Here is a 9,393-nt window from a genome sequence, read left to right on the forward strand (position 1 = left end):
AATTTCCAGTAAAATTATTGAAATTCTAATCCCAATTATTACGGGAGTTTCTTTCGTTTCAGCTCGGATAGCTCAGTCGGTAGAGCGTTAGGCTTCAAACCACGGTCCAGGGTTCGACTCCTTGTTCGGGCGACTGTGTTTTTGAAGAATCATCAATAATTTAATCTTCAGATCATTTAATTTCCAGTAAAATTATTGAAATTCTAATCCCAATTATTACGGGAGTTCATTTCGTTTCAGCCCGGATAGCTCAGTCGGTAGAGCGTTAAGCTTTTAACCTAACGGTCCAGGGTTCTAGTCCCTGTTCGGGCGACTCTGTTTTTAAAGAATCGTCAATAATTTAAACTTCAGATCATTTCACTTTCAATAAATTTATGTAAATACTAATTCCAATTATTACGCGAGTTCACCTCGCTTGAGCCCGGATAGCTCAGTCGGTAGAGCGTTAGGCTTTTAACCTAACGGTCCAGGGTTCGAGTACCTGTTCGGGCCATTATGTTTTTGAAGAATCATCAATAATTTAAACTTCAGATCATTTAATTTCCAGTAAAATTATTGAAATTCTTATTCCAATTATTACGGGAGTTCACCTCTCTTGAGCCCGAATAGCTCAGTCGGTAGAGCGTTAGGCTTTTAACCTAACGGTCCAGGGTTCGAGTCCCTGTTCGGGCGACTGTGTTTTTGAAGAATCATCAATAATTTAAACTTCAGATCATTTAATTTCCAGTAAAATATTTGAAATTCTAATCCCAATTATTACGGGAGTTTTTTTCGTTTCAGCTCGGATAGCTCAGTCGGTAAAGCGTTAGGCTTCAAACCACGGTCCAGGGTTCGACTCCTTGTTCGGGCGACTGTGTTTTTGAAGAATCATCAATAATTTAAACTTCAGATCATTTAATTTCCAGTAAAATTATTGAAATTCTAATTCCAATTATTACGTGAGTTCACCTCGCTTTAGCCCGGATAGCTCAGTCGGTAGAGCGTTAGGCTTTTAACCTAACGGTCCAGGGTTCGAGTACCTGTTCGGGCCATTCTGTTTTTGAAGAATCATCAATAATTTAAACTTCAGATCATTTAATTTCCAGTAAAATTATTGAAATTCTTATTCCAATTATTACGAGAGTTCACTTCGCTTGAGAACGGATAGCTCAGTCGGTAGAGCGTTAGGCTTTTAACCTAACGGTCCAGGGTTCGAGTACCTGTTCGGGCCATTCTGTTTTTGAAGAATCATCAATAATTTAAACTTCAGATCGTTTCACTTTCAATAAATTTATGTAAATTCTAATTCCAATTATTACGGGATTTAACTTCGTTTGAGACAGGATAGCTCAGTCGGTAGAGCGTTAGGCTTTTAACCTAAGGGTCCAGGGTTCGAGTCCCTGTTCGGGCGACTCTGTTTTTAAAGAATCGTCAATAATTTAAACTTCAGATCATTTCACTTTCAATAAATTTATGTAAATTCTAATTCCAATTATTACGTGAGTTCCCCTCGCTTGAGCCCGGATAGCTCAGTCGGTAGAGCGTTAGGCTTTTAACATAACGGTCCAGGGTTCGAGTCCCTGTTCGGGCGACTCTGTTTTTAAAGAATCGTCAATAATTTAAACTTCAGATCATTTCACTTTCAATAAATTTATGTAAATTCTAATTCCAATTATTACGTGAGTTCACCTCGCTTGAGCCCGGATAGCTCAGTCGGTAGAGCGTTAGGCTTTTAACCTAACGGTCCAGGGTTCGAGTACCTGTTCGGGCCATTCTGTTTTTGAAGAATCATCAATAATTTAAACTTCAGATCATTTCACTTTCAATAAATTTATGTAAATTCTAATTCCAATTATTACGGGATTTAACTTCGTTTGAGACAGGATAGCTCAGTCGGTAGAGCGTTAGGCTTTTAACCTAAGGGTCCAGGGTTCGAGTCCCTGTTCGGGCGACTCTGTTTTTGAAGAATCATCAAAAATTTAAACTTCAGATCATTTCACTTTCAATAAATTTATGTAAATTCTAATTCCAATTATTACGGGATTTAACTTCGTTTGAGACAGGATAGCTCAGTCGGTAGAGCGTTAGGCTTTTAACCTAACGGTCCAGGGTTCGTGTCCCTGTTCGGGCGACTCTGTTTTTGAAGAGTCATCAATAATTTAAACTTCAGATCATTTAATTTCCAGTAAAATTATTGAAATTCTAATCCCAATTATTACGGGAGTTCATTTCGTTTCAGCTCGGATAGCTCAGTCGGTAGAGCGTTAGGCTTTTAACCTAACGGTCCAGGGTTCGAGTCCCTGTTCGGGCGACTCTGTTTTTAAAGAATCGTCAATAATTTAAACTTCAGATCATTTCACTTTCAATAAATTTATGTAAATTCTAATTCCAATTATTACGTGAGTTCACCTCGCTTGAGCCCGGATAGCTCAGTCGGTAGAGCGTTAGGCTTTTAACCTAACGGTCCAGGGTTCGAGTACCTGTTCGGGCCATTCTGTTTTTGAAGAATCATCAATAATTTAAACTTCAGATCATTTCACTTTCAATAAATTTATGTAAATTCTAATTCCAATTATTACGGGAGTTCATTTCGTTTCAGCCCGGATAGCTCAGTCGGTAGAGCGTTAGGCTTTTAACCTAACGGTCCAGGGTTCGAGTCCCTGTTCGGGCGACTCTGTTTTTAAAGAATCGTCAATAATTTAAACTTCAGATCATTTCACTTTCAATAAATTTATGTAAATTCTAATTCCAATTATTACGTGAGTTCACCTCGCTTGAGCCCGGATAGCTCAGTCGGTAGAGCGTTAGGCTTTTAACCTAACGGTCCAGGGTTCGAGTACCTGTTCGGGCCATTCTGTTTTTGAAGAATCATCAATAATTTAAACTTCAGATCATTTAATTTCCAGTAAAATTATTGAAATTCTAATCCCAATTATTACGGGAGTTCATTTCGTTTCAGCTCGGATAGCTCAGTCGGTAGAGCGTTAGGTTTCAAACCGCGGTCCAGGGTTCGACTCCTTGTTTGGGCCATTCTGTTTTTGAAGAATCATCAATAATTTAAACTTCAGATCATTTAATTTCCAGTAAAATTATTGAAATTCTTATTCCAATTATTACGGGAGTTCACCTCGCTTGAGCCCGGATAGCTCAGTCGGTAGAGCGTTAGGCTTTTAACCTAACGGTCCAGGGTTCGAGTCCCTGTTCGGGCGACTGTGTTTTTGAAGAATCATCAATAATTTAAACTTCAGATCATTTAATTTCCAGTAAAATTATTGAAATTCTAATCCCAATTATTACGGGAGTTCATTTCGTTTCAGCCCGGATAGCTCAGTCAGTAGAGCGTTAGGCTTTTAACCTAACGGTCCAGGGTTCGAGTCCCTGTTCGGGCGACTCTGTTTTTAAAGAATCGTCAATAATTTAAACTTCAGATCATTTCACTTTCAATAAATTTATGTAAATTCTAATTCCAATTATTACGTGAGTTCACCTCGCTTGAGCCCGGATAGCTCAGTCGGTAGAGCGTTAGGCTTTTAACCTAACGGTCCAGGGTTCGAGTACCTGTTCGGGCCATTCTGTTTTTGAAGAATCATCAATAATTTAAACTTCAGATCATTTCACTTTCAATAAATTTATGTAAATTCTAATTCCAATTATTACGGGAGTTCATTTCGTTTCAGCCCGGATAGCTCAGTCGGTAGAGCGTTAGGCTTTTAACCTAACGGTCCAGGGTTCGAGTCCCTGTTCGGGCGACTCTGTTTTTAAAGAATCGTCAATAATTTAAACTTCAGATCATTTCACTTTCAATAAATTTATGTAAATTCTAATTCCAATTATTACGTGAGTTCACCTCGCTTGAGCCCGGATAGCTCAGTCGGTAGAGCGTTAGGCTTTTAACCTAACGGTCCAGGGTTCGAGTACCTGTTCGGGCCATTCTGTTTTTGAAGAATCATCAATAATTTAAACTTCAGATCATTTAATTTCCAGTAAAATTATTGAAATTCTAATCCCAATTATTACGGGAGTTCATTTCGTTTCAGCTCGGATAGCTCAGTCGGTAGAGCGTTAGGTTTCAAACCGCGGTCCAGGGTTCGACTCCTTGTTTGGGCCATTCTGTTTTTGAAGAATCATCAATAATTTAAACTTCAGATCATTTAATTTCCAGTAAAATTATTGAAATTCTTATTCCAATTATTACGGGAGTTCACCTCGCTTGAGCCCGGATAGCTCAGTCGGTAGAGCGTTAGGCTTTTAACCTAACGGTCCAGGGTTCGAGTCCCTGTTCGGGCGACTGTGTTTTTGAAGAATCATCAATAATTTAAACTTCAGATCATTTAATTTCCAGTAAAATTATTGAAATTCTAATCCCAATTATTACGGGAGTTCATTTCTTTTCAGGTCGGATAGCTCAGTCGGTAGAGCGTTAGGCTTCAAACCACTGTCCAGGGTTCGACTCCTTGTTCGGGCGACTGTGTTTTTGAAGAATCATCAATAATTTAAACTTCAGATCATTTAATTTCCAGTAAAATTATTGAAATTCTAATCCCAATTATTACGGGAGTTCATTTCGTTTCAGCCCGGATAGCTCAGTCGGTAAAGCGTTAGGCTTTTAACCTAACGGTCCAGGGTTCGAGTCCCTGTTCGGGCGACTCTGTTTTTAAAGAATCGTCAATAATTTAAACTTCAGATCATTTCACTTTCAATAAATTTATGTAAATTCTAATTCCAATTATTACGTGAGTTCACCTCGCTTGAGCCCGGATAGCTCAGTCGGTAGAGCGTTAGGCTTTTAACCTAACGGTCCAGGGTTCGAGTCCCTGTTCGGGCGACTCTGTTCTTGAAGAATCATCAATAATTTAAACTTCAGATCATTTAATTTCCAGTAAAATTATTGAAATTCTTATTCCAATTATTACGGGAGTTCACCTCGCTTGAGCCCGGATAGCTCAGTCGGTAGAGCGTTAGGCTTTTAACCTAACAGTCCAGGGTTCGAGTCCCTGTTCGGGCGACTGTGTTTTTGAAGAATCATCAATAATTTAAACTTCAGATCATTTATTTTCCAGTAAAATTATTGAAATTCTAATCCCAATTATTACGGGAGTTCATTTCGTTTCAGCTCGGATAGCTCAGTCGGTAGAGCGGTAGGCTGCAAACCACGGTCCAGGGTTCGACTCCTTGTTCGGGCGACTCTTTTTTTAAAAAAACATCAATAATTTAAACTTCAGATCATTTAATTTCCAGTAAAATTATTGAAATTCTTATCCCAATTATTACGGGAGTTCACCTCGCTTGAGCCCGGATAGCTCAGTCGGTAGAGCGTTAGGCTTTTAACCTAACGGTCCAGGGTTCGAGTCCCTGTTCGGGCGACTGTGTTTTTGAAGAATCATCAATAATTTAAACTTCAGATCATTTAATTTCCAGTAAAATTATTGAAATTCTAATCCCAATTATTACGGGAGTTCATTTCGTTTCAGCCCGGATAGCTCAGTCGGTAGAGCGTTAGGCTTTTAACCTAACGGTCCAGGGTTCGAGTCCCTGTTCGGGCGACTCTGTTTTTAAAGAATCGTCAATAATTTAAACTTCAGATCATTTCACTTTCAATAAATTTATGTAAATTCTAATTCCAATTATTACGTGAGTTCACCTCGCTTGAGCCCGGATAGCTCAGTCGGTAGAGCGTTAGGCTTTTAACCTAACGGTCCAGGGTTCGAGTACCTGTTTGGGCCATTCTGTTTTTGAAGAATCATCAATAATTTAAACTTCAGATCATTTAATTTCCAGTAAAATTATTGAAATTCTTATCCCAATTATTACGGGAGTTCACCTCGCTTGAGCCCGGATAGCTCAGTCGGTAGAGCGTTAGGCTTTTAACCTAACGGTCCAGGGTTCGAGTACCTGTTCGGGCCATTCTGTTTTTGAAGAATCATCAATAATTTAAACTTCAGATCATTTCACTTTCAATAAATTTATGTAAATTCTAATTCCAATTATTACGGGATTTAACTTCGTTTGAGACGGGATAGCTCAGTCGGTAGAGCGTTAGGCGTTTAACCTAACGGTCCAGGGTTCGAGTCCCTGTTCGGGCGACTCTGTTCTTGAAGAATCATCAATAATTTAAACTTCAGATCATTTAATTTCCAGTAAAATTATTGAAATTCTAATCCCAATTATTACGGGAGTTCATTTCGTTTCAGCCCGGATAGCTCAGTCGGTAGAGCGTTAGGCTTTTAACCTAACGGTCCAGGGTTCGAGTCCCTGTTCGGGCGACTCTGTTTTTAAAGAATCGTCAATAATTTAAACTTCAGATCATTTCACTTTCAATAAATTTATGTACATTCTAATTCCAATTATTACGTGAGTTCACCTCGCTTGAGCCCGGATAGCTCAGTCGGTAGAGCGTTAGGCTTTTAACCTAACGGTCCAGGGTTCGAGTACCTGTTTGGGCCATTCTGTTTTTGAAGAATCATCAATAATTTAAACTTCAGATCATTTAATTTCCAGTAAAATTATTGAAATTCTTATCCCAATTATTACGGGAGTTCACCTCGCTTGAGCCCGGATAGCTCAGTCGGTAGAGCGTTAGGCTTTTAACCTAACGGTCCAGGGTTCGAGTACCTGTTCGGGCCATTCTGTTTTTGAAGAATCATCAATAATTTAAACTTCAGATCATTTCACTTTCAATAAATTTATGTAAATTCTAATTCCAATTATTACGGGATTTAACTTCGTTTGAGACAGGATAGCTCAGTCGGTAGAGCGTTAGGCGTTTAACCTAACGGTCCAGGGTTCGAGTCCCTGTTCGGGCGACTCTGTTTTTGAAGAATCATCAATAATTTAAACTTCAGATCATTTAATTTCCAGTAAAATTATTGAAATTCTTATTCCAATTATTACGGGAGTTCACCTCGCTTGAGCCCGGATAGCTCAGTCGGTAGAGCGTTAGGCTTTTAACCTAACGGTCCAGGGTTCGAGTCCCTGTTCGGGCGAATGTGTTTTTGAAGAATCATCAATAATTTAAACTTCAGATCATTTAATTTCCAGTAAAATTATTGAAATTCTAATCCCAATTATTACGGGAGTTCATTTCGTTTCAGCTCGGAAAGCTCAGTCGGTAGAGCGTTAGGCTTCAAACCACGGTCCAGGGTTCGACTCCTTGTTCGGGCGACTCTTTTTTAAAGAATCATCAATAATTTAAACTTCAGATCATTTAATTTCCAGTAAAATTATTGAAATTCTTATCCCAATTATTACGGGAGTTCACCTCGCTTGAGCCCGGATAGCTCAGTCGGTAGAGCGTTAGGCTTTTAACCTAACGGTCCAGGGTTCGAGTCCCTGTTCGGGCGACTGTGTTTTTGAAGAATCATCAATAATTTAAACTTCAGATTATTTAATTTCCAGTAAAATTATTGAAATTCTAATCCCAATTATTACGGGAGTTCATTTCGTTTCAGCCCGGATAGCTCAGTCGGTAGAGCGTTAGGCTTTTAACCTAACAGTCCAGGGTTCGAGTCCATGTTCGGGCGACTCTGTTTTTAAAGAATCGTCAATAATTTAAACTTCAGATCATTTCACTTTCAATAAATTTATGTAAATTCTAATTCCAATTATTACGTGAGTTCACCTCGCTTGAGCCCGGATAGCTCAGTCGGTAGAGCGTTAGGCTTTTAACCTAACGGTCCAGGGTTCGAGTACCTGTTCGGGCCATTCTGTTTTTGAAGAATCAACAATAATTTAAACTTCAGATCATTTCACTTTCAATAAATTTATGTAAATTCTAATTCCAATTATTACGGGATTTAACTTCGTTTGAGACAGGATAGCTCAGTCGGTAGAGCGTTAGGCTTTTAACCTAACGGTCCAGGGTTCGAGTCCCTGTTCGGGCGACTCTGTTTTTGAAGAATCATCAATAATTTAAACTTCAGATCATTTAATTTCCAGTAAAATTATTGAAATTCTTATTCCAATTATTACGGGAGTTCACCTCGCTTGAGCCCGGATAGCTCAGTCGGTAGAGCGTTAGGCTTTTAACCTAACGGTCCAGGGTTCGAGTCCCTGTTCGGGCGACTGTGTTTTTGAAGAATCATCAATAATTTAAACTTCAGATCATTTAATTTCCAGTAAAATTATTGAAATTCTAATCCCAATTATTACGGGAGTTTATTTCGTTTCAGCTCGGATAGCTCAGTCGGTAGAGCGTTAGGCTTCAAACCACGGTCCAGGGTTCGACTCCTTGTTCGGGCGACTCTTTTTTTAAAGAATCATCAATAATTTAAACTTCAGATCATTTAATTTCCAGTAAAATTATTGAAATTCTTATCCCAATTATTACGGGAGTTCACCTCGCTTGAGCCCGGATAGCTCAGTCGGTAGAGCGTTAGGCTTTTAACCTAACGGTCCAGGGTTCGAGTCCCTGTTCGGGCGACTGTGTTTTTGAAGAATCATCAATAATTTAAACTTCAGATTATTTAATTTCCAGTAAAATTATTGAAATTCTAATCCCAATTATTACGGGAGTTCATTTCGTTTCAGCCCGGATAGCTCAGTCGGTAGAGCGTTAGGCTTTTAACCTAACAGTCCAGGGTTCGAGTCCCTGTTCGGGCGACTCTGTTTTTAAAGAATCGTCAATAATTTAAACTTCAGATCATTTCACTTTCAATAAATTTATGTAAATTCTAATTCCAATTATTACGTGAGTTCACCTCGCTTGAGCCCGGATAGCTCAGTCGGTAGAGCGTTAGGCTTTTAACCTAACGGTCCAGGGTTCGAGTACCTGTTCGGACCATTCTGTTTTTGAAGAATCAACAATAATTTAAACTTCAGATCATTTCACTTTCAATAAATTTATGTAAATTCTAATTCCAATTTTTACGGGATTTAACTTCGTTTGAGACAGGATAGCTCAGTCGGTAGAGCGTTAGGCTTTTAACCTAACGGTCCAGGGTTCGAGTCCCTGTTCGGGCGACTCTGTTTTTGAAGAATCATCAATAATTTAAACTTCAGATCATTTAATTTCCAGTAAAATTATTGAAATTCTTATTCCAATTATTACGGGAGTTCACCTCGCTTGAGCCCGGATAGCTCAGTCGGTAGAGCGTTAGGCTTTTAACCTAACGGTTCAGGGTTCGAGTCCCTGTTCGGGCGACTGTGTTTTTGAAGAATCATCAATAATTTAAACTTCAGATCATTTAATTTCCAGTAAAATTATTGAAATTCTAATCCCAATTATTACGGGAGTTCATTTCGTTTCAGCTCGGATAGCTCAGTCGGTAGAGCGTTAGGCTTCAAACCACGGTCCAGGGTTCGACTCCTTGTTCGGGCGACTCTTTTTTTTAAAGAATCATCAATAATTTAAACTTCAGATCATTTAATTTCCAGTAAAATTATTGAAATTCTTATCCCAATTATTACGGGAGTTCA

At 38.9% G+C, this 9,393-nt stretch overlaps 34 non-coding genes across 34 annotated transcripts; all 34 read left to right on the plus strand.

Annotated features, from left to right (window-relative positions):
- Positions 1-239: 239 nt before the first annotated feature.
- Positions 240-312, plus strand: TRNAK-UUU (transfer RNA lysine (anticodon UUU)). The gene has a single exon. It is a non-coding gene; the product is annotated as a tRNA-Lys (tRNA).
- Positions 313-419: 107 nt separating this feature from the next.
- On the plus strand, positions 420-492 carry TRNAK-UUU (transfer RNA lysine (anticodon UUU)). The gene has a single exon. It is a non-coding gene; the product is annotated as a tRNA-Lys (tRNA).
- A 107-nt stretch (positions 493-599) lies between these two features.
- Positions 600-672, plus strand: TRNAK-UUU (transfer RNA lysine (anticodon UUU)). Its single transcript has one exon. It is a non-coding gene; the product is annotated as a tRNA-Lys (tRNA).
- A 285-nt stretch (positions 673-957) lies between these two features.
- Positions 958-1,030, plus strand: TRNAK-UUU (transfer RNA lysine (anticodon UUU)). The gene has a single exon. It is a non-coding gene; the product is annotated as a tRNA-Lys (tRNA).
- Positions 1,031-1,497: 467 nt separating this feature from the next.
- TRNAK-UUU (transfer RNA lysine (anticodon UUU)) lies at positions 1,498-1,570 on the plus strand. The gene has a single exon. It is a non-coding gene; the product is annotated as a tRNA-Lys (tRNA).
- A 107-nt stretch (positions 1,571-1,677) lies between these two features.
- Positions 1,678-1,750, plus strand: TRNAK-UUU (transfer RNA lysine (anticodon UUU)). The gene has a single exon. It is a non-coding gene; the product is annotated as a tRNA-Lys (tRNA).
- A 467-nt stretch (positions 1,751-2,217) lies between these two features.
- Positions 2,218-2,290, plus strand: TRNAK-UUU (transfer RNA lysine (anticodon UUU)). Its single transcript has one exon. It is a non-coding gene; the product is annotated as a tRNA-Lys (tRNA).
- Positions 2,291-2,397: 107 nt separating this feature from the next.
- On the plus strand, positions 2,398-2,470 carry TRNAK-UUU (transfer RNA lysine (anticodon UUU)). Its single transcript has one exon. It is a non-coding gene; the product is annotated as a tRNA-Lys (tRNA).
- A 107-nt stretch (positions 2,471-2,577) lies between these two features.
- Positions 2,578-2,650, plus strand: TRNAK-UUU (transfer RNA lysine (anticodon UUU)). The gene has a single exon. It is a non-coding gene; the product is annotated as a tRNA-Lys (tRNA).
- A 107-nt stretch (positions 2,651-2,757) lies between these two features.
- TRNAK-UUU (transfer RNA lysine (anticodon UUU)) lies at positions 2,758-2,830 on the plus strand. The gene has a single exon. It is a non-coding gene; the product is annotated as a tRNA-Lys (tRNA).
- Positions 2,831-3,115: 285 nt separating this feature from the next.
- TRNAK-UUU (transfer RNA lysine (anticodon UUU)) lies at positions 3,116-3,188 on the plus strand. Its single transcript has one exon. It is a non-coding gene; the product is annotated as a tRNA-Lys (tRNA).
- A 107-nt stretch (positions 3,189-3,295) lies between these two features.
- TRNAK-UUU (transfer RNA lysine (anticodon UUU)) lies at positions 3,296-3,368 on the plus strand. The gene has a single exon. It is a non-coding gene; the product is annotated as a tRNA-Lys (tRNA).
- A 107-nt stretch (positions 3,369-3,475) lies between these two features.
- On the plus strand, positions 3,476-3,548 carry TRNAK-UUU (transfer RNA lysine (anticodon UUU)). Its single transcript has one exon. It is a non-coding gene; the product is annotated as a tRNA-Lys (tRNA).
- Positions 3,549-3,655: 107 nt separating this feature from the next.
- On the plus strand, positions 3,656-3,728 carry TRNAK-UUU (transfer RNA lysine (anticodon UUU)). The gene has a single exon. It is a non-coding gene; the product is annotated as a tRNA-Lys (tRNA).
- A 107-nt stretch (positions 3,729-3,835) lies between these two features.
- On the plus strand, positions 3,836-3,908 carry TRNAK-UUU (transfer RNA lysine (anticodon UUU)). Its single transcript has one exon. It is a non-coding gene; the product is annotated as a tRNA-Lys (tRNA).
- A 285-nt stretch (positions 3,909-4,193) lies between these two features.
- Positions 4,194-4,266, plus strand: TRNAK-UUU (transfer RNA lysine (anticodon UUU)). Its single transcript has one exon. It is a non-coding gene; the product is annotated as a tRNA-Lys (tRNA).
- A 285-nt stretch (positions 4,267-4,551) lies between these two features.
- TRNAK-UUU (transfer RNA lysine (anticodon UUU)) lies at positions 4,552-4,624 on the plus strand. The gene has a single exon. It is a non-coding gene; the product is annotated as a tRNA-Lys (tRNA).
- Positions 4,625-4,731: 107 nt separating this feature from the next.
- TRNAK-UUU (transfer RNA lysine (anticodon UUU)) lies at positions 4,732-4,804 on the plus strand. Its single transcript has one exon. It is a non-coding gene; the product is annotated as a tRNA-Lys (tRNA).
- A 107-nt stretch (positions 4,805-4,911) lies between these two features.
- Positions 4,912-4,984, plus strand: TRNAK-UUU (transfer RNA lysine (anticodon UUU)). Its single transcript has one exon. It is a non-coding gene; the product is annotated as a tRNA-Lys (tRNA).
- A 285-nt stretch (positions 4,985-5,269) lies between these two features.
- On the plus strand, positions 5,270-5,342 carry TRNAK-UUU (transfer RNA lysine (anticodon UUU)). The gene has a single exon. It is a non-coding gene; the product is annotated as a tRNA-Lys (tRNA).
- Positions 5,343-5,449: 107 nt separating this feature from the next.
- TRNAK-UUU (transfer RNA lysine (anticodon UUU)) lies at positions 5,450-5,522 on the plus strand. Its single transcript has one exon. It is a non-coding gene; the product is annotated as a tRNA-Lys (tRNA).
- A 107-nt stretch (positions 5,523-5,629) lies between these two features.
- Positions 5,630-5,702, plus strand: TRNAK-UUU (transfer RNA lysine (anticodon UUU)). The gene has a single exon. It is a non-coding gene; the product is annotated as a tRNA-Lys (tRNA).
- Positions 5,703-5,809: 107 nt separating this feature from the next.
- Positions 5,810-5,882, plus strand: TRNAK-UUU (transfer RNA lysine (anticodon UUU)). The gene has a single exon. It is a non-coding gene; the product is annotated as a tRNA-Lys (tRNA).
- Positions 5,883-6,169: 287 nt separating this feature from the next.
- Positions 6,170-6,242, plus strand: TRNAK-UUU (transfer RNA lysine (anticodon UUU)). The gene has a single exon. It is a non-coding gene; the product is annotated as a tRNA-Lys (tRNA).
- A 107-nt stretch (positions 6,243-6,349) lies between these two features.
- On the plus strand, positions 6,350-6,422 carry TRNAK-UUU (transfer RNA lysine (anticodon UUU)). Its single transcript has one exon. It is a non-coding gene; the product is annotated as a tRNA-Lys (tRNA).
- A 107-nt stretch (positions 6,423-6,529) lies between these two features.
- On the plus strand, positions 6,530-6,602 carry TRNAK-UUU (transfer RNA lysine (anticodon UUU)). The gene has a single exon. It is a non-coding gene; the product is annotated as a tRNA-Lys (tRNA).
- Positions 6,603-6,889: 287 nt separating this feature from the next.
- On the plus strand, positions 6,890-6,962 carry TRNAK-UUU (transfer RNA lysine (anticodon UUU)). Its single transcript has one exon. It is a non-coding gene; the product is annotated as a tRNA-Lys (tRNA).
- Positions 6,963-7,246: 284 nt separating this feature from the next.
- On the plus strand, positions 7,247-7,319 carry TRNAK-UUU (transfer RNA lysine (anticodon UUU)). Its single transcript has one exon. It is a non-coding gene; the product is annotated as a tRNA-Lys (tRNA).
- Positions 7,320-7,426: 107 nt separating this feature from the next.
- On the plus strand, positions 7,427-7,499 carry TRNAK-UUU (transfer RNA lysine (anticodon UUU)). Its single transcript has one exon. It is a non-coding gene; the product is annotated as a tRNA-Lys (tRNA).
- A 107-nt stretch (positions 7,500-7,606) lies between these two features.
- On the plus strand, positions 7,607-7,679 carry TRNAK-UUU (transfer RNA lysine (anticodon UUU)). Its single transcript has one exon. It is a non-coding gene; the product is annotated as a tRNA-Lys (tRNA).
- A 287-nt stretch (positions 7,680-7,966) lies between these two features.
- TRNAK-UUU (transfer RNA lysine (anticodon UUU)) lies at positions 7,967-8,039 on the plus strand. Its single transcript has one exon. It is a non-coding gene; the product is annotated as a tRNA-Lys (tRNA).
- Positions 8,040-8,324: 285 nt separating this feature from the next.
- Positions 8,325-8,397, plus strand: TRNAK-UUU (transfer RNA lysine (anticodon UUU)). The gene has a single exon. It is a non-coding gene; the product is annotated as a tRNA-Lys (tRNA).
- A 107-nt stretch (positions 8,398-8,504) lies between these two features.
- TRNAK-UUU (transfer RNA lysine (anticodon UUU)) lies at positions 8,505-8,577 on the plus strand. The gene has a single exon. It is a non-coding gene; the product is annotated as a tRNA-Lys (tRNA).
- Positions 8,578-9,044: 467 nt separating this feature from the next.
- Positions 9,045-9,117, plus strand: TRNAK-UUU (transfer RNA lysine (anticodon UUU)). Its single transcript has one exon. It is a non-coding gene; the product is annotated as a tRNA-Lys (tRNA).
- Positions 9,118-9,393: the final 276 nt, after the last annotated feature.

The sequence above is a fragment of the Phalangium opilio genome, unplaced genomic scaffold (assembly GCF_054372755.1).
Source record: "Phalangium opilio isolate 3A_F unplaced genomic scaffold, DU_Popi_V2 ptg001170l_1, whole genome shotgun sequence".
Classification (NCBI taxonomy): Eukaryota; Metazoa; Arthropoda; class Arachnida; order Opiliones; family Phalangiidae; genus Phalangium; species Phalangium opilio.